Below are 22,328 nucleotides of genomic sequence, written 5' to 3'. Positions count from 1 at the left end.
TTCTTTGTAGTACAAAAAAGGATTTTTGTATTGATTGCATTCGCCATATGCGTCAAAATCGTAGAACATGATTTAGAAAATCGTTCATTTGATAGGGTAAATACCATTGCTCACCTAGTTTCTGCAGCCTAACTTACGCAATTTTTCCTCAGCTTTCTGATGGTGATCTCAGAATTTAAAACTAGCGGTGCGCTAATGGTGAAAAAACGATTTTTCTATCAAATTTCAAGATGGCGGCCAAATTCAAAATGGCCGCCAAAATTTTTTTCGATTTCAAATGAAAGCTACATCCTTTCTCTATACGATGCCACTAAGTTTGCTATGTGTTCCATGCGAAATATGAGATATATCACGTGACGAAATACCCAAGATTTATCAAAAAATGAGCTTTTTCGCAAACTGTTCAGCTAGCTGGCGTACGAGGGGTCCATGAATTTGAGAAAACAGAAAGGACCACCCTTAAGTTTTATCGAAAACTAGCGATCAGTGACATAAAATTGGAATTCTAACGATGGGTGCCGATGGTTTCAGCAAGAATGGCTCTGTTATAAATTTTACAAAGAATTTTTTGAGGAAATATTCATAATAAATTCTAAGTTTTTCGGAGTAATTCAAAAAAAGTAATTCGAGGTCTGACAAAATGTCATGTGAGACCGATGTACACTTTTTCGCATAACTTCCCAAATTATTGTGAAATTTTTGGGGCAATTCATGCAAGAGTCAGATATAAACAAGTTTGCATATCATAATAAAAAAAAAATTAAATGTGTACAAAAATTATCTTAAAAAGTATTACCCGGGTAAATTTTTGGACGAGCCTCTCGAAAAATAACGGTGGAAATCGTAGAAGAAATTCGTACAGGGTTATCTTGAAATAGTTGTAAGAAAATGCGCTAAATATCTGTTGTAACTGAATTAATGTCTCCCGAAACATATTTCAGTACCGTGCTGAATCAAAATCCGGACGGTACCAATATCCGGACACTCCGATATTATTCACTGATTTACATGTGAATTTATATAATAATGTGGCTTTAGTTATTCACATCTGAGTTTTGTAACATTGCTCGTCATATTACAATGATTTCTAATCTAGTAACCATTGGCAGAAAATTAATAAAAATAAAAACATAATGGTAACCCCAGTCTGACACCGTCTTTTCCAGCCCTGTCGTCCTGCTTAGTCGCGCTTCGTCGACGACTAAGAAGCTTTTCTCAGATATTTTTTTTTTTAATTTTCCTCCAAATTCATAAAAAAATGTAGGTAATGTAATAGAGCTGTAAAGAATCAGTTACAATCTGATGCATCAATCGAAATTGTCAAGCTGTATCAACGCCGTGGAGTAATTTTACCTTTTCCAGCTTAGATCTGGTGCATCTTAACGCCCTGTATCACACCAAAAGAAATTGACAAGATGAATCAACGCCCTGGAGTATTTGTGTGACGTAGAACTGCTAGTTCTTAATGCCTTCTAGGACAACAATTGTAACTTAAAAACTGTATCAACGCCCTTGAGTAATTCGACCTTATTCTATTCAGGTTAGGTGCATCATAACCCCCAGTAGGACATCAATAGAAATTATCAAGATAAATCAACGCCCTAGAATAATTTGATCTTGTGGTCTTTTTAACGCCCTTTATAACATCAGTTGAAAATTCCAAGCTGTATAAAAGCCCTGAAGAAATTTTACTTTATTCTTTTAAAATGAAATTGTCAAGATGTATCAGCGCCCGGAAGCAATTTAACTTTGTTTCATGTTGTTCAGCTGAATGCACTCCATGACATTAATTGAAAATTCCAAACTATGTTAACGCCCATCAGGCCATCTTAACGCCCTTTGAAATGTAAGCTTTATCAACGTCCTGAATAAATTACACCTTACCTCTCTTAGATCTGCTGCATTCTAACGCCCTGTATGACATCAATAGAAATTGATAAGATGTATCAATGCCCAGAAGTAATTTAACCTTGTTCCATGTAGGTCAGCTGCATCTGAGCGCCCTATAAAGCAGCAATTTAAAATTACAATATGTATCAACGCCCTGGAGTAATTGGACCTTGTCTTACGTAGATTAGCTGCTTCTTCACGCTCTCTAGACAACAATTGAAAACCCCAAACTGAATCAACGCCCTGGAGTAACTTGGTCTTGTCTCATGTAGATTAGGATATCTTAATGCCCTTTAGGACATCAATAAAAAAATTCAAGCTTTGTTAACGCCCTGGAGAAATTTTACCTTATCAAATTAGATCAGGTGCTTAATAACGCCCTGTATGACATCAATCGAAATTGTCAAGATATATCAACGTAGAACAGGTCATCTTAACGCCCTTTAGGATAAAAATTGAAAGCCCCAAACTTAATCTATGCTGAAACAGCAGTTTTCTCCCAAACCATTCCTTCATTTTGTCAATTCTGGTAAACGGACGTTTGTTTTTTTTTTTTCTAGATTTCTTGATCGATTCTTACTAGTGCCTTAAGCTGAATAAACGCTAAGGAGTAATTGAACCTGGTGCTGAAATTTTTCTTTATCCCATTAGGATCAGAAATTGTAAAGATGTATCAACGCCATAGACTAATTTGAACTTGTCTCCCGTAGATCAACTGCATCTTAACGCCCTTTAGAATATGATTTGAAAATTCCAAGCTTTATCAACGCCCTAAGAAACCTTGTGTCAAGTAGATTCGGTCATCATAATGCCCTTTAGGATATCAATTGAATATTCCAAACTTCATTAGGGCACCTAACAAAATTTTACCTTATCTTACTTGAATCAGAGGTGCATCTTAACACTTCAGTCGTCGCGCTGTTGTATTTTGTACAACACTGTTGAAAAAACCTCGCTTTTTGTTCACAACAGCAGCGTGGTGGTTTTGACGGTGGCAAACCGCGCGACGACTGGAAGGTTAACGCCCTGTATGACATCAAAAGAAGCCCTGTTGACTTCAAAAGAAATTGTTAAGCTGTATCAACGCTCTGGAGTAATTCAACCTTGTCTCATGTAGATCAACCTTAACGTTTTATAGGCTATCGATTAAAAATTACAACCTGCCCTGAAATAATTTGATCTTATCTTACGTAGGTCTTTGGAAAATCAGATACATCTCAACATCATGTAGAATATCAATCGAACTTTTAAAGCTCTACCAATATCTTGAGGTAATTTGCCCTTAACTCACGGAGTTATTTAGGAGCTTTTAAGCTTGTTTACGCCTCATAAGCTTATAAATGTTTATTGTTATGGTGCTAATTTTCGAATGTTTTCCTACAGGGCGTCAACAGTATGCACCATTGATATAAACACGTGGCCATAAAAGGGGTCGAACATAAATATATAAATTAAAAAAAAATCTATGGACAAAAATCACGAATTAGAGGGATGGAGTTGTAAAACTCTAAAATTAAATGATATGGCTTATGGACAGTCCCTTATAACTTTGTAGAATTCGGGAGTCCTTGGAGATCCACTTGGAAGTCAATGAACGATATGCTAAAAAAAATCTTGAAGGCAATTGCTAAATTTCAATCAAAGGGTAATTGTTGAAGAATTCTTCGTAAGTATATAAAAGAAGTCCACACAGATTCCAGTGAATTAATTCCAATCCCATGGTATATAACTCACCTTTATTGTATAGGAAACAAAATTGTATTGTAATTTTGACATACACTTGTTCATGAGTGAAGGACGCTCCATATTATTCGTATTATCTGAGACAATTCACCTTGGAACTTCTTCAGATGCTAAAAGTTCCAATAGTGGAGGTATTAAGCACGACTCAACTACATTTAACCGCTCGAAATTCAAGAAGCGCAATGAATGTACATATTATTATCATTTTTAATTTGTGCTCCTATAGCTGCGGTATCCGTTGGAACATTTTATCGTAACTACCGCAACAAGTGAGAAACGTTTGAGCAGTTTAGAGGGATTTAATCAATTTTGATGCAATTTGCTTGTTTTTTTTGTATATTTCGTGTGACAACAAGCCAATACCCCAGACAACCAGAAGTCGCATAACATTACATTTACGTAATGATTCGTTTATTCATACAAATTTCATTACATCCGCACTACACGGTCGATGGAATCGTCTGCTGAATGATGAGTTTCCTCGCATACAATGCTATTTTTAGAGTTCGTTTGTACATTTAGGTTTCATCCTGTTTACTCGTACAACGTAAGCTGAATCAATCCGCAGCAGCTGTCAAAATGTACAAGTTATGGCTATAGTGGTTCCCTATTTGGACCTAAACGAATTCTTGAAAACTTTCACATTTTGAGTATTTTTTAATGTTTCAACTTCAAGATATATTTGATATCTTACTGCTTAAACACACAAAGTGTCTAAAAATTTGAAAATAGTTCAATTATCACGTATGACGAAATAGGGAACAATTATGTCCGTAATTGGTACACCTACCTTATATGTTTGACTGTGAAATTTGTCGTCGCTCCCTAGTCAGGTAACACAAAATTGTCTACGATTCGCACAAAGTCGATCTCCTAGGGACCAACACATCAGTTTCGTAATCTTATATCATGCTACAAAATCTGCTCCTGGGATGATTTCTTTCATTTTTTGCACCGATTTTGGCCGCCCGAGAGAAAATATTTCTTAAAAATATATGGGGAGCCCTATAAATATGACAAAAACGTTAAATATAAGCTTTCAACCCATATTATGTATGAAAAATAAAGAAACATTTGATCGCTTTGATAATCTTATTGGTCAACATAAGCCCACAGAACCAGTTTCAGTTAGAGATATAACTTCGGTTCATAAATTATCCAATCTCATTGTTTTCTTATGGGAGTGGCCAAACTATGAGTACCCTGGCCAGGTTCCTTTCGCAATTGTTAGGCATTCAGAGTTCTGCAATATGTGACAAAAAACATACAAAACCACATGAGCGATAATTTAAAAACCTGAAACACGCAACATGAAAAGGTATGAGGTATCAGATCATTTATTCAAGGATACACCGAATATAGTTTGTGCTCATAACATGAATATCTCTATTATTCCACATTTTTGGATTATGCGAAGGGAAATCATCGAAAAGCTGTTGATAGTTTGGGAGATTTTTTTTATTGTTGTTGCAAATTGAATTCTACCAATAATGTTATGCCACAAAATAATGTTAGGAATCTCATGGCATAGGTTTGTTGGTTCAGTCAAAGATGGAAAAGTAATGGAAAATTATTTTCACTCATAGTAGGTACCGTTTTGATTCATATTACGGACACTTAAGGCCTCAGTGAAGTATAACCCAGCTTAGACCATACAAAATAAATCATTCTGTATGATTTTTTAGCGTTATCGAGCATCGGAAGTCCTTAACTTTCGGATGGTGGGTAAAGAATACGCGTCCGCAACTTGAATAATTTTAAATAAATCAAAACGTGTGGCCTTTTCATGATTCTTATTCCGGACGCTCCCTCACTTTTGCCTCATATTCCGGACGCATTGATTCGAATTACGGACAGCTCATGATAATCATTAATGGAACAGTCAAATCATCAATTGAAATCGTTTAACCACTTAAGAGACGTCTTAGGTAGTTGGGCATTATAAATTTGCAATGATATTTATGGAAAAAACCTAATAAAACAAGCCTCGAAAATGAGAACTTTTGGACGGCGAAAATTGAAACATTTCGTGTGAAATGTTTCCCATACAAACGAGAGTGTCCGGAATATGAAGCTGTCCGTAATATGAATCAAAACGGTATAATGATTCTAAAACATATTCTCAGACTTCAATAATATTTTAAAGATATACATAAAGCTAATTAAAAAGATTCAAGACCTTGAATTTTTCAAATATAATTTGACACAGTTCTCATATTCATCAGAATATTATTTTGAAAGCGAATTACCGAACATTCGAAAAATTGTGTAATCGGCCCATCAAGAAATTTCAGAATATTCCAGGAACAAGAAGACCAATAATTAAATACGACACATATTCTAAAAAAAAGAATTCTTACTGAGAACTTGTTAAAAAATATCTGCAAATATATCAAAAAACAAAACAAAAAAATGCTATCGCAATTCAAACATTTTTATGTTCAGAAATGAAGCTGCAGGTAGAAGAGTTTATAATTAATGATATTTTATCACCTCTAAGAAAATCCTATGGTAATTTCTAGAGTTATCTCTGCGCAAACCCTATTCAGAAGATGTTTTAAGTCAATAGTGAAAACTTAAATGGTGAGGTATCGTAATGGTGCTTCAATAAAAACTAACAAATTTTGAGATGTGACCAAACCCAGTTTTTCACCTATAATAGTTTTCGTCATTTATTTGAACGCCAGATGTTGAGAGAATTTTTCGTACAAATCGGTTATTTATTTTCAGAGAAAATTTAAAAGTTAAGTATGATGTTCAAACCAGTTCAAGTTATGATCAACAAATTTAGGTGGCCACAGTTATATCAGTAAACACTGGTAACATAGCAGTCATCTTAAATTAATCGGTTTATCCATGAAACCACAAGATTCCATTGCATTTTAAGTTCGATTAACACCGTTTCATAATTGATCCTTTATAATCAAAAGATAAAAACGTGGCACTGTTTCTTTGGAGATGTTTTTCATACGGTAGAGATGATCTCGTACACGGTAGATGTGGTAGATTTAAGGACAAAATTCTTAAACTGAACAATGTTCAAATTTATGTACTTGATCTCTTTGTTTCACATTTCAATTGGATTGGAACACAAACTGAACTCGTGCAATTGCATATTGAGTCTAGTGTGTTTGTAAAAACCATTCAAGCACATATTTGTGACAATTTTTTAATAAGATGACCTCATCAACGCCTGGGTGTAGATGCGCCCTATGGATTATAGTAACGCCCCCCTCAAGCAGGAACGACTAAGAAGCTCAAATTTTACGACGACAGGGCTGGTCTTTTCAAAGTGCAGTGTTTGTGGCTCAAGCTTGCCAGAAAATGAAGGGCAACATTGTGTTACGAAAATTAATTGAAAAGTATATTGTTTGTGAATTGTTGCGAACATTAGTATGTGAATCTATTTAGTTAACAAATTTAAACATATCAAAGTGTAGAAAAGAAGTGAACAATGGTATTTATCGAGCGATTCGTGAGTGTCCGGTTTGGTGCATGTTTTTAAATTCGGACGCTAAGCGTTCGTGCTATATTTTGCTTAAAAAAAAATAGCTACTCGGGAAGAAAAATACAGAGAAATCACGAAGAAAACTTAGAAAAAGAATGGATTTGGCAGGAAATAAGATAATTTGCTGAATAATTACTGCTATGGCATTGATTATTGCAGGTAAGCTGCGTATACCTACAACCAAGAAAGGTAAGTAACCGAAACATGAAACATTCTTTAAAAATCATAAATGCAATCATTATCATGGCTATCCATGTAATTAACTTCAAGAGATGTAGTATTGTGACTGAATTTGAGTGCATTAATTTTAATTCCATGTAAGTTTAGCTAGATAAAGTACAAGTGTCCGGAATTTGATTCAAAAGTGTCCGGCTTTTTGATTCATGTGTCCGGATTTCAAAACAAGACTTGTGTAATTAATATCGATATTTTAGTAATTAATACTTGATTTCAACAAGAATACTAGTTGTTTTCATTGAGAATAATGTCTAAACGATTCGTAACATGGGGGTACAATAATATAATCGAACGGAAATGAATTGAAATTAGTACTAGAACATTTGACACTGCTTAAGCGTCCGGGTATTGATTCATCACGGTATTTTAATTTTTTTTTTCAAAAATCCAAAAACGAATTTTCGAAAAATTTTTGAAAAAAAAAAGAACCGTTTCATAGGAGAACAAATTGAAAAATTCTTAAGTGTATTTTCTACAAAACTTTGGAAAAGTTTTTTTTTTCAGAAAGTTGAAGGAATTCCTTGATGAACTTGTTGATAACTATTCAGGAAGATGACTAGGAAAATCCTCAAAGGCTCTATTCGGAAATTCTTTTGATGACTCTTTAAAGAATTTCTGTGAATTTTGTTTTTGAATCGTATGGTGAAAAATTTCTGAACAATTACTATGAACACTTTCTTGAAGAATATTCAAAATCTGCCTCGTTGATTTTTTATAGTTACGATTTTTAATGTTTGGTTGTATTCAGCCAAAAGGATGAAAGTATGGCTGTTCTGGTCCTTTTGGAACACCGGAATGGCCACCGGAAACCCGTAATATGGGACTAAAGTGTTTCTGGATGTTCCGGGATTCCAGAATCGGGTATGAATAACTAAGAATAACTATTCTCTAGTTCACGTGAATACCTATTCAACAATATGAGAACGGTTCAGATTATTTGTTTAGTTACGAAACGACAGGTTGTCAAAGTAAGGGTCTTTAAAGGGACTTTTTTTGGATGTAGCAGGTTCCGGGTGGGTTTCTGAAACTATACATGTGTACTTTTCAATAATTGATTTCTGGGAGCTGTTTAAATTTTCGGGTCGAAATCTACCCTAGGTCACAATTTGTAACCTTTTTATGGATGCTCCTAAAAAAACTCTCCCCTGTTTTATGGATTTCACCCAAAAAACTTGTCAGGAAATTTCAAATGGCTAGGTTTTTCCAATCAATTTGAATTTTGAAATGGGTCGAAAAATACTCGGGGTCCTCACATAGGTTAACAGTGGAAGCTGAAAGCAAGTGAAAGATATAACTACATAGTACGAAAGGGACGGGCGTGGAATTGAACCCATGACCTTCTGCTTATGAAGCAGAAGCGGTAGTCATAAGACCACCCACTCTCTCGCATTTTCTTGGCACCCGTACTTGTATGGAAATTAATATTGTTGCAGAAGCTGCAAGGCCGATTTTCCCAAAACTAGGCTTTTGTCACTTACACCCCGTTGTTTCTAATCCCCTCATTTGTTGTTAGTCATTCTACATATGTTAGTGATAAGATTGTTAAGACTTTTTTTTTTGAAAACTTGAACTGAACCGAACTAATTACGATTTGTAGTCACGAAAAAAAAACGTACATGATCGAACGTTTGTCTTAACTTTTTGTGATTTCGCATGTACATGTACATTTTGTTCAAATTTTTTACTCTTTTTCTCTCCGTCGTACTCTTGTTCTTCACTTCAGAGCTAATTTGTTGCACCAGACATCATCATGGCCCCCGCGGACTGGTGTGCCTTATATCGCGCGCAAACCGCGCTCATATTTGTTGGCCGAACCAAATTGTCTAATGTGTTTCATTTTTTTTTCTCCCCCGACAGACCAACCGACCAGCAAGATCGCGGACAGTTGACCAAGTGAGACCGAGACACGAGCTTCCAATAAGGTAGGTCAGTGCACAGCAGCAACAGCAGCAGCAAACGGAGGATTCTGTGTGCAACAGCCGCAGCTCCAACTCTACGTTCAGTCTAATAACAGGATTTTATCAATTAGTATGCAAATTGTTCGACGCGGAGGGTTTCGAATCTGAAGCAGTGGGGTTTACTTTTCTTCTGGTGGATAAGGTAGATTGTTGAGAAGAACGATGCAGGTATAAATTGAACTTACACATTTTCTAACTGAACAATTGAATCAAATGATTGATGTAATGTCCAAAACGACAATTATGGCTGAAACAATCCAAGTTGGTGTGAAATTTGCTAAAAAAAATGTTTTTAGATTACGTTTTTCTAATGATTCGGAATATTTTTTAAAACATTTTGAATTCCATCGTTCCTTGAATGGCAAAGAGGATGAGCTGTTTAATTTTTAACAGATTATAACATACATATAGCAGTTATTACTGAAACTTATTTGAACCCTGCATCCAAACTCATAAGAGATCCAAACTTTTTTGTATATCGTAATGATCGACAGGATGGAGTTGCTATCATCATTCATAAAATGTCAACTTTTTGCGTAATTTGAAACCACTTTTTTTTTACTTTTAGTGCTTTTGCTCAAATCTAACTTCGTAAATATATTTCCATAGCTACCTAATTACCTTATGAATAAACTGGGCAGCCAGTTAATTTTGAAGCAAAATTGACTCGTGATAAGTCAATTTTTTGTCATTGGTGACTTTAATGTCAAACATTGCTCATGAAATAATTCGCAAAGTAATTCCAACAGTAGAAATTCATTTGATGAGTGTACTTCAGGATATTCCTCAATTCAATACCCTGATAGCCCTACATGGTTTTTCTCTTCTAAAAACCCTTCTACGATTGATTTGGTCTTAACCGACTCTAGTCACTTCTGTAGCCAACTGGTTACTCATGCTGATTTCGAATCTGAGCATGTCCCTGTTACATTTCAAATATCCCATGAAGCGATTCTCAATCCTATCAACTCCACCTTCAGTCATTACTGAATCACTGCGTTGAAATGAACAAAATCAATTAGGAAAACCTTCAAAATCACCAATGGGTGAATAGATCGCCAGTTTCCCAGCCCCAACCAAGTGTGGCTCACATTTTTTTTGTGGGTTTGGTTCGGTATGTCTCGCGAAATGCACCGTTGAGATTCCCTTGCCCACCGCCGTCGCCGCCGCCGCCACCACGCTGAGCTAGAGCAAATGGCTAGAGCTGCACACCAGTCAGTCGGTCCACCGAGATAATTACTTTCCTCCAAATATGGGGGCTCTCCTCGCACTTACACTCTCTCAAATCGCTCATTCTCGTTTGCATGTCAGCTTTTGTAGCTTAGGCCAGTGAATGAACCTCCTTTGCCAGCAACACCACCACCGCGCAAGGTATTTGTTTTGAGGTGGAAATAATTGGCGCTGTTTTTTGTTCGGATCGTGACGTCTAGACACGTGTACGTGTGTTAGTGGAAAGGGGTGGGGGACTGCCCGCCAACGAAAGGAAAGGATGGTGTTGCATCGATGCATAATCGGTTTGATTATGTGTCGGTCGGCGTCGATTGCTCGATCGATTTGCGTGGCCGCAAATTGAGGCAATTTTTCATAATCAGTTGCTAACAATTAATTAGGGGTCCGTGCTACACAAGCTTGTGATGGGGGGGCAGATCGCTGAGAGTGCTGATTGAGGGCGAGGAGGCGATGTTTTTGAGATAAGCGTGTTACGGATTATTTTGTTGGGACAAAAAAGGGGTGTAGCTGATAAACGGTACTTCTCGAGAGATGCTCCAGTGAGCGGATTTAATTGGACCCTTTTATTTTTTATTTCACCCATTAGTATAATTTTAATTATTACATTCATTTCTAATATCTAGGTGTTCTATCATCCTAATTTGGTGAAATAAATTTAAGATATTATTAACATTTTGTTAACAACATATTACATTCCATTTTCTAACAATGTATGTTGGAAAATTATTTTTTTTTATTTTACAATCAAACCTTCATGCCAAACACTGTCGAATGCTTTTTCTATGTCTAGAAGAGCAAGACCAGTAGAATAGCCTTCAGATTTGTTGGAACGGATCAAATTTGTTACACGTAAAAGTTGATGAGTGTCGAATGTCCATGGCGAAATCCGAACTGCTCATTGGCAAAAATTGAATTTTCGTTGATGTGGGCCATCATTGTGTTCAAAATGACCTTTTTCGCTGATGGAGGAAAGGAAACTGATTGGACGATAGCTAGAAGCTTCTGCAGGATTTTTGTCTGGTTTTAAAATTGGAACAACCTTAGCATTTTTCCATTTGTCAGGAAAATATGCTAATTGAAATCATTTGTTAAATATATCAACTAAAAATGATAAGCTACTTTCTGGAAGTTTCTTGATGAGGATGTAGAAAATTCCATCATCGCCAGGAGCTTTCATGTTTTTGAATTTTTTTTATAATAGTTCTCACTTCTTCCAAATCAGTCTCCCAGGCATTTTCGAAAACGTTCTCTTGATTGAGAATATTTTCGAAGTCCTGAGTAACTTGATTTTCCATTGGACTAGTAAGTCCTAAATTAAAATTGTGCACACTTTCAAACTGCATAGCAAGTTTTTGAGCTTTTTCGCAATTGGTAAGTAATAATTTGCTTTCCTCTTTAAATGCCGGTATTGGCTTCTGAGGTTTTTTCAAAGCTTGAGATAATTTCCAAAAGGGCTTAGAGCCAGGTCCAATTGAGAAATTTTATTTTCAAAATGTTTGTTTCTTAATTGTGCAAAACGTTTCTTGATTTCTTTCTGCAAATCCTGCCATATAATTTTCATAGCAGGATCGCGAGTGCGTTGAAATTGCCTTCTCCTCACGTTTTTAAGACGGATCAAGAGTTTAAGATCATCGTCTATAATCACGGATTCTATTTTTACTTCACATTTTGGAATTGCGATGCTCCGGGCTTCAAAATGTTAACATTAAGATTAGAGTCAATATATGTTCAATATATGTTCCATTCCGCTCGAAAATAAATGAAAGTGGAGCTGATAGGATTGAGAATCACTTAATGGGATATTTGAAACGTAACAGGGACATGATCAGAATCAAAATCAGCATGAGTAACTAATTGGCTACAAAGATGACTAGAGTCGCTTAAGACCAAATCAATCGTAGATGGATTTCTAGAAGAGGAAAAACATGTAGGGCTATCAGGGTATTGAACCCTGAAACGCACTCATCAAAAGAAAATTCTGCCGTTGGAATTACTCTTAGAATTATTCCATGACCGATGTTTGGCAATGACAAAAAATTGACTTATTGCGAGTCAATTTCAAAAACTTTAGTTTCAAATAACGAAAACAGTTGATGTTTTATACGCCTATGAATGTTGATTGCAACTCCCCCACATGCCCAATCAAGTCGATCATTACGATAAACAAAAAAGTTAGGATCTCTTTTGAGTTTATTTCCAGGTTTCAAATACGTTTCAGTAATAACTGCTAAACGCACGTTATTAGCTGTAAGAAAATTAAACAGCTCGTCCTCTTAACCATTCAAGGAACGAGCAGTCCAGTTTAAAATATTTTATTTATTATTTATTGGATCCATTAGAAAAACGTAATCCAATAACAATTTTATTAATAAATTTTACACCAACTTGGACTGCTTCAGTCATAGTGGTGGCTTTGAACATTGCATCAATCATTAGATTTAATTGCTCAGTTAGAAAATTAAATATCACTTGAAGTGGGTAGAAGTTTCGGTAGACGCAGAGGCGGAGTTTCCTGTGGCGGCAGGGTTTTTTCCATTTAATTTGAAACAATTGGAATAGGTACTCATAGTACGAATAAGGAAGGAGTTCAAATTACCTGCTACGATATCGGCAAAGAATTTTTCTTGGGTAGATACATTCGAAATTGAAAGATTCGAACGAGTACCCGACGGATTAAAATTAGTTTGTGAATGAGCATGATTATGATCTTCCTGATGGGTATGATTCCTAATCAAGCTATCGTTAACTGCAAAATGAGCATTATTCAAAATTCTACCAGGCAAATTCTGGAAACGACCGTTATCGTAACGGATATTATCTTTCATCTGCCTGGCACGAGCCTCAACAACTCGCCTACGCGAAGGGCATGCCCAAAAATTTGACTTATGATTGCCCCCGCAATTGGCGCATATGATCTTATCGGTATCTTCCTTAACTGGACAGACGTCCTTGGCGTGAGAAGAACCTCCGCAAATCATGTATTTAGCATCCATGCGGAATTTTTTTGTACCATGACCCAATTTTTGGTACCGACGGCACTGAGTGGGGTGCTGGAAATTTCCTCCAGGTTTCTGGAAATGTTCCCATGTCACACGGACATCGAACAAAAGTCTAGCTTTTTCTAAAGCTTTAATATTATTTAGATCTTTTTTGTTAAAGTGAAATAAATAATATTCTTGAGAAAGCCCTTTCCGAACAATTCCAGACTGGGTTCCCTTTTTCATAATTATTACTTGGACTGGGGAAAATCCAAGTAAATCATTTATTCCATTTTTGATCGATTTTGAACAAACGTTCAGTTTTGTCGTCATAAGTAAAAAAATTGTGCTTCTTCTCTTCAAGATGTCTGAGAATAAGTTCACGATCTTTAAGAGTTTCCGACAAAACGCGACAGTCTCCTTTCTTTGCGATTTGGAAAGAAACCTTGATTCCCCTAATGGAGTTCAAGATCTCCTGCCTAAATCCCCCAAATTCAGAACAACTGACTACGCTAGGCGGCACTCTTTGCTTCCTCACTCGAATCAAAGAGCCTGGGCTAGACGATGCTTCGATTTGCTGTTCGGAAAATTTGTCTTAAGCATCGTACTGATTGCTCATTTCGATGCAGTTATCAACGAAAGTACAATGCGCACTAACAAGTTTTCAGTGATACTAGCAAAGATCACCCTGTCAGTCACATTTTCCCATGAAATTCGGATCAAATTTTTGCGTAACTTTTAATGAACCATTTCCCTCCTGCTGTGCAACACAACTCATCCTCTCCACCCGCAGATGTTCCACAGCCATGGATCTCCACCGGCAGGCGAAAACGAAACAAAAACGTGTCTAGTCCCGGACCCGCGGTGGAATCCCACCCCATCTTCGAGACCAGCATGAACTAATTAAATTTGCAACACACTGACTAGCTAGCAGCCAGAGTTTTGTGCCGTGCCGTGCCGTGAGATGATGATCGTTTCCACAAAATACCTCACCACACGTGGTTTCAGGTCTGCGCAGATTTCAGCGTTACGCTCGTCAGCCACTTCTGCCTTAATTCGTTAGTCACAGTATGTTTGAAACCATGTCCCACCACCCCCTGCTCGGGGTCTCCTCCCGATCCCAGCACGTGATATTCAAACTAGTCAAAAAGATGGCAGAGGCAATCAATCACCATTCACTCAGCTCGTCCCCCCCCCCTCTCCTTAGAAAAATTCTTCTCCTTCAAGCCAGGCAGGAACCGTATGGCTTATAATTGGCGCGTTCAGTGCCCATGCCCAAGATCGGTTTCACTTAATGAGCAGAGAGAGAGCAGAAATCGTCCACGGGCATTTCCTTCGCAGTTAGTTCCTTTTTGGCATAAGAGCGAGAGCAGCAGCGGTTATGTGAAATGGGCACTGCACCTCACATATTTAAATGCGACCAAGATCGTTACCTCGTTGTTGCATCGCACAGTGGTCGAAAACGCAATCTAAATAGCGACTTTTGGAAGCTGCTGACTAAAAACGTTATAATATACCTGTTGCCATGGAAAATTAAGAAATAGATTTATGACAGTCTCGTCTAATGCAAACTTCCAAATGTGTTCGATTTTGCCTCATTTTGCTTTTTTGAGTCTTTTTCATATAAAATTGTTGCAATTGATCATATTAGTATTTATCCGCATATGTACGATCAAAGATAAAATTCTACACTAGAAAATACATTGAACAGCCATTTTGGATCAAATGTTTCTAAGTTAACCTACTACTGACTGTCAATGGTTGTTACTACATAATTGATCGGAACTGGTAAGTATTGCAATTCGATCCAAATTTATAAGGGATGGGACTTTCCGCTTATTATCGAAGTGCACATTTTAGCAGCGATAACGACGACGACAGTCAGTTAGGATGGAGAAGGAATAGTATTGTGTAATAATTGTTGCTTCTAGAGACCGAGAATACCTCTGCATATTCACAATCACCATGGGCAGGATGTTTATTGGTCTGGGAGGAAAACGATCTGGAAGTCATCTTTGGTCGATGATGCGATCCATGGGTAAGGAGGAAAATAACGACTCTTACTTATAACCAGGGTTCTGAATTTTCGTATCACTGATGCAAAATCTAAGATTTTTCGCACGTAAGGAGAAGGCTTTTTTTTGCTTCCTCACGTGAATATCATTTTTCGCTCACACTAATTTTCCCTGAAGTTCCCCGAAAATCATTCCACTCTGGGGATAATTTATTTTTCACTCCATCATATTTTCGCTCATCAACTGCTCCCGAGAATTATCACTATGTGGATAAACAAAAACTAGTGCCGGCGACGGGATTCGAACCTAAAACATTGCTAAAAACAACCGCGATGCGTGCGCGCTATCCATGCTGCCACACCAACTTGACGAAAGGAGTGGTTAATTTGGTGCATGAAAGTAACTGCTGCTCGTGGCGATGGATACAGGAAAAGTTCTCCATGGATCGGAGAAAGAGAACACAAAGTTCTCACATCTGCGGAAATGTGCAATTGTCTATTTTCGCTTTGTTTTGGGGACGGATAAAATCACAAGGCAGATTATCGCTGAAAATTGCGGTGAGGGATAAATCCATTATCGTGAGAGTGAGTGAAAATTCGGAAGCCTGCTTAAAACTAATTTTTCATTTTTCTCATGATGAAAAAGTATTGGTAGAAGATTAAAATAATGTTGAACCTTTTAAAAGTTATTTTTAGTAATGACGAAAAAATAATAGTAAGTATTAGTGTATTTAAATTTTTGGAACAGAAATAAGGATTTATGTCGACACTTGAAGTGATGATGCATTTAATCAGGCATATCTCGACAACGGTTCAACCAATTTTCAAAATTCTTTCACGTGTCTAATGTCCATATTTCATAACTTGGCAGTGAGCAAGAATTGTGCCTAGGGGTGTTCAAATTTCCACTAGAGCAATTGAACCAATATAAATACGTTTTGCATACCGAAGCGACATGAGAATCGTGCTATACCTTTTTTGTTATTTTGTGTTTTCCAGAAATATTGTTTATCGTTGTGTTTGTACACGGTTTGCAATCTACTAAAATACCTGGCCGAATTACGTTTTTGTTAGCGCCAGTGTCGATTAAAAGTTTCACAGTTTGTTTTGTTACACTATTTTGACTCACTACATAAGGTAAATAGTTTAAGTTTCTGTTATTTTTGATTGACCCCAGCAAAAATTCAGATCAATATTTTCGTCTTCGTGTTCTGATTCCGATGATTTCTCGTCGTCAGTAATTTCGCTATTATTGATCTGCCTTTTATTGAGAGTAAGTTTGCTTCTGACCGATCCAACTTCCATCGGTTGAGGCTTTTCGTCAGAATGGTCATCTGCTTTTACGTAAATCTTGTGTTTTTTTGGACCGTGTTGTTCATTATATTCAATGGTTTTTTGGAAATCCCTATACTTTTGATATTTATGTGAGTTTTTCTGCGAAATCTCCATATTTGAAGAGGTGTTTTCCCTACATTTGAACTTGCATACGAATGCATAGGCTGCCTCCAAGTCATCTGGTTTGGCGGCCTGTGCAAAACCGAAATATGGCTCTTTCAAACCAGCAAGGAAGGCTGCAAGGGCATTTTCCTCTATGAATGCGTTTATTGCATCCCAATGATATCTGTACTGTTCCTTTTGTTTCGCAAGGGTTTTGATGCTTTGTACAATCTCCTTGCATTTATTGTAGTGTTTATAAACTGTCATGTTTTCGGTCATTTTGGTTTGCCATAGTTGGCTTTTGTAGTATGTCAGCTCTTGACGGTCTCCAAGTGCATCTATCAATATCTGCTTAATTTCGTCAAATGTTTGGGGGTTCCCAGCCAGGCAAACGATGTCTTTGGCCTTTCCCTCCAGTTTGTTAGCAACAGCTGTTTCGAATATTTCGAACTGCTCAGGTGCTACCCTGTTCTTGAATTTATTTAATGTGTTTTCGGCCGTAGATAACCAGCGTGTTAGTTGTTTTCTACTGCCGTCAAACGTGGGGATCGACTTGATGGGGTCGGGTATCCGATACAGTGAGCCCACATCAACCGCTACGTTAGCATTTTGTTGTTGTTCGTTAAATTGCACTGCATTCGCTTGAGCCTGCCCTTGCGCTATTGCATCTATGGATTGTTGTTGTTGGTGTTGTTGGAGTCTCATAGCCTCGATCGCTTGGGTCAAGGTATTCATTTGAGCTATCAGCTGATCCATGTTGGATTTTTCTTGCTCGGTTAAAAATAAATTCTCCAAGTTTGGCACGTTATCGATTGGGATGTGGGAGAACTCTGCACTATCCTCGCTTAATGCCTCAGATTCAGAGGTGTTTTCGGTAAACTTAACTTGGACCGATTTAAGCAATCTCCTGGTTTTTCTCAGAGCGTTTGATTTGTTGGCTTTTGGCATTTAAAACAGCCTAAAACGCCAGTCATTCAACTTGAGTTTTTAAGATTACGGAAGAGGGATAAAACCCATCTATCTGGTAGTACGATTTTTATCAATGAAGCACACTAAAAGTGTTGATTCGCTTCTCGGAAGCCCACAAAATTGTGTTGATTCGCTTCCCTACCTTAAATTTCACTTGTTAAAATTCAATTGCACGCTCTTCGTCCCGTCTATCTGGTAGTGCGCTTCGATTCGCGTTGATTCACAAGAGAATAACTATGAACTTTAAGGGACGTACACTGAAAATATATATTGTTTTATATTAAGAAATCGTTTGTTTGAACTACGAAATTATTCGTTGTTTTCTGCAACGAAACAGTTTCGTAAAATGTATGCAACCAGCTTCGTAATATGATTCAAGCTCAAAATCAAAACAAACAATGAGTGTTATAATGTACTAAACATTTCGTAATCGAAATTCGTTTGTTTCGTATTCAGAACGAACATTTATACGCACTTCTTCTTACCCTCCTCGGCTGCGGTCGTGTCATGTTGTATTTTACGAATATGTCTACGAAACCTTTCGTTGCAGAAAACAACGAATGATTTCGTAGATTACACGATCAGTTTCGTAATGCTAAACAATTCGTTATACGAACAACACGATAACGCACATCTACGAATTGTATATCGTACATCTTACGATTATTTCGTAAAGTCACTGAATCGCGAAATTCTGTCAAGTACAAATAATTCGTACAATGAATGAACATTACTTTATATGTACGAAATCTTGTTTTACGAAATGGATTTTGGATAAAATACGAAGAGATGTTTTCAGTGTAGATGATTTTGACCACTTTAATTCAATTACCCGCACTATTTTGCGTTGATTCGCAAATGAACTAAGTAAATAAAAATCTCTTACGATTTTTGTTGCTGTCGTGGTGTCGCGGTAGGCCGGGCTGACGCTGCTGGTGCTCCAGGTGGTTCTGCGGGGGGATCCTCAAATCCTCGACGACGATTCCGTCTGCTTGTCTTAGATGCAGTCTTCTTGCGGGATCACTTTAATCGCGTTGGTAGTTCACGATTTTTCCACTTTTTAACACAAAAGTCCACTCAGCCGACTCCGGACGGTTGTTTTGTAGTTGTATATATATATATATATATATATATATATATATATATATATATATATATATATATATATATATATATATATATAAGTGAAGAAGGGTGTCACCCAGACTAAGTTTTAAAAAAAGAACTTATTCGATCTACTGCCTAAAACGAACTGAACCTTTATTCAATTATTGATTACGATCAAACCTCACTACCTACTGCAATGCTTATGCTGTTGCTGTGGAAGAACTGCTGATGCCGCGGGTCCAAAGGGCTGTGGCTTCGTTTAGTGGTCTCGTTCGGTGGTTGTCCACGTAAATGCTACCTATGTTGTCAGGTGATGAAATGCTGATGCTAGACTACTGTTTCCGTTCTACTAGCTGGGCTATCGTCGTCGGTGTGGTGGACGTCGTCGTTGTTGTTGTTGTTGCCGGGAATGATGAAAATGATGATACACCAATAAAGCGATTGGTGTATGGATGATTGTTGAGGATCGGTAAGGGTTCGATCTTAACTACTCCCCCTTTTGGAGACGATTCGTCCCGAATTGTACTGGTCTCAGGTTTAATTTCTGGTTTGCTTTTAGACTCCATGGATGCTCCAATATGAAGAGATATCTGTCTGCGTTTTCTCGAAATCCATGAAAGACCTGCAACGATACTTAGGAGAAAACATACGGTCGACATACTTAGAGATGTGTATGTCTGAATTTTGTGTTCCTTAGTTAATGCTTCAATCCGATGTCTATTATGGATGTGAATTTCTTCTATATTATTCTGGATTTCCAGGGTCTGTTCATTGATATGTAAACCATCTAATGGCATAACAAATGTCGGTTCTGATTTGTTTGCTTCGACATTTGAGAACTTGGTGCCATTTATTATGACAGAGCAATTGTGGAACTCTATCAAATACGTTCCAGATAAGTTTCGTTTTGAAAGACCACAATTCGATTCGATTTCTGTGTTATTGATGTTTTTAGCGACAAGGTAATTGTCCATGATCGCTTTGATCTCCGTTGATTGATAGCATTTTACGAAAGTACAGTTTCCTGATAGTCCTCTTAGTAGGTTTGAGTAGCATAGGTCGCCGGTAATGTCCTCTAGGCTGCTTAGATTGCACAGTCTTGTCCTTTCAAAAAATGGTAAAAAAGAAAAAATACAGGTGAAGAGAATTTATGTTTTCTAGGATTTCAAAAAAAAATCCTTTCAAAAAAATGGTAAAAAAAAATACAGGTGAAGAGAATTTATGTTTTCTAAGATTTTTGTTTTAAATAAAAAAAAGCTAAATTAATTATTTTTCTATCACTGTAATAGATATTTTTTTCTTATATTTTGTTATTTTGATCATTCACTTAAATCACTCTGATAATCACTTATATAAAAAAGCTTAATTCTACTTACGGTTTTATCCGATGTTCCCTCGGATGGTTAAATTGTCCGATATTCCCTCGGATGGTTCGATTGTCCGATATTCCCTCGGATGGTTCGATGTCCGATATTCCCTCGGATGGTTCGATGTCTTCTAGCAGGTGTGAAGCTTCGTTAAAGATGATTTTGGTGTCTCGGTAAACCGCCGGTGCACTAGAATCTGTAGTTTAGGTGTTTCCTCCTTTGCTCTTCGGTAAGCCGCCGATGATTTCGGATAAGAACACTTTTCACTACACTTTAACTACTCCACGCTAGAACTGCCGACTGCGCCAGTGAAGAAGGGTGTCACCCAGACTAAGTTTTAAAAAAAGAACTTATTCGATCTACTGCCTAAAACGAACTGAACCTTTATTCAATTATTGATTACGATCAAACCTCACTACCTACTGCAATGCTTATGCTGTTGCTGTGGAAGAACTGCTGATGCCGCGGGTCCAAAGGGCTGTGGCTTCGTTTAGTGGTCTCGTTCGGTGGTTGTCCACGTAAATGCTACCTATGTTGTCAGGTGATGAAATGCTGATGCTAGACTACTGTTTCCGTTCTACTAGCTGGGCTATCGTCGTCGGTGTGGTGGACGTCGTCGTTGTTGTTGTTGTTGCCGGGAATGATGAAAATGATGATACACCAATAAAGCGATTGGTGTATGGATGATTGTTGAGGATCGGTAAGGGTTCGATCTTAACTTATATATATATATATATATATATATATATATATATATATATATATATATATATATATATATATATATATATATATATATATATATATATAACATAAACTATGAGTGTAATAAAAAATTTTTATTTTTGCTGCAACATGTTCACTGCATTTATATAAGCAAATTTACATCGAAAAATGTCTCATTGAATAAAATTGCAGAAGGAAGTTTTGAACTAGGACGTTTATGATAGAAGATAAAACTGATCTAGATTAGTAACAAGCAATCTTGGTCAAACCCAAAGGGATCAACATGTAATGCAGTTATTCCAGAATGCTTTGTCGAAGATACGAAACTTCAAACATGCATATCTAGAGCACTAGGAGTTTCAGCGAACTACCCAAATTCGTCTCGTTACGGGTGCTCAAAATATGTATTTTCAAATACAAGTGTTGTGTTTCTTATTATTCACGATTATTTGAATTTGAGACAACATTACAACTTTCTCGGTAAGATTCGACACGATTCTCATTCCGTTTCAATTAAGAAAAGAAAATGTTGGTGTGATTGTCTAAGGGAAATTTGAACACCCCTAGGAACATATTTTCTTTCGTTCAAGACGTGAGGACATGTTCATGAGATACGCGAGAGAATTTTTAAAATCGGTTGTTCCGTCACTGAGATAAATCCGATAATAAATATAGATGTTTTTGATCGTGGAGCTCCTTGCGTTAATTTCTTACTACTAAAGCATACAAAATAATTAAAAAATAATAAATTACGTCGAAATAGGCAACAATTAGCCATAACTGATACACATACCCTGTATTGCGTTGTTTTATTAAAAGGAATGTCCGTAAATTCTTCTAACTCAAAGCCATACAAACATTTTCCAAGGTAAACCAGTTATGATTAACGTAACAATACAGGGAACATCAAGTAATCTAATTAAGCTTAGAAAAGGGCTTCTCGAAGTCTGGTACATTAAAATGTTTTGAATCAGTGGCTCTTTGAAGTTCTTAAATATTAAGTCCAATTTTGTCCACTGGGCTCTAGTTTAGAACTTTATCATATTCGATATTTTCGTCGTCTGCAGAGTGTGAAAAGGCCCAAATTATGTCCCATTTTGGCCTTTCTTGCTAGATTTTCATACAAAATTGGAAAAATATGGAGAAGAAATGACCCCCCGAAAA

The 22,328-nt window shown here is 36.9% G+C and overlaps 1 protein-coding gene across 1 annotated transcript in view; it reads left to right on the top strand.

Moving 5' to 3' along the window:
- LOC5570081 (transcriptional activator/repressor MOT3) overlaps positions 1 to 22,328 on the top strand; it is a 478,653-nt gene that overhangs the window by 48,388 nt on the left and 407,937 nt on the right. Inside the window, exon 2 of the mRNA XM_021850381.1 lies at positions 9,236 to 9,300. The gene's annotated coding sequence lies outside the window, so the exon portion shown is untranslated. The remainder of the gene's footprint in view (positions 1 to 9,235; positions 9,301 to 22,328) is intronic.

The sequence above is a fragment of the Aedes aegypti genome, chromosome 3 (assembly GCF_002204515.2).
Source record: "Aedes aegypti strain LVP_AGWG chromosome 3, AaegL5.0 Primary Assembly, whole genome shotgun sequence".
In the NCBI taxonomy this organism is placed as follows: domain Eukaryota; kingdom Metazoa; phylum Arthropoda; class Insecta; order Diptera; family Culicidae; genus Aedes; species Aedes aegypti.
Note: the sequence above shows the minus strand (reverse complement) of the source record. Positions and strands in the feature narration are given on the sequence as shown.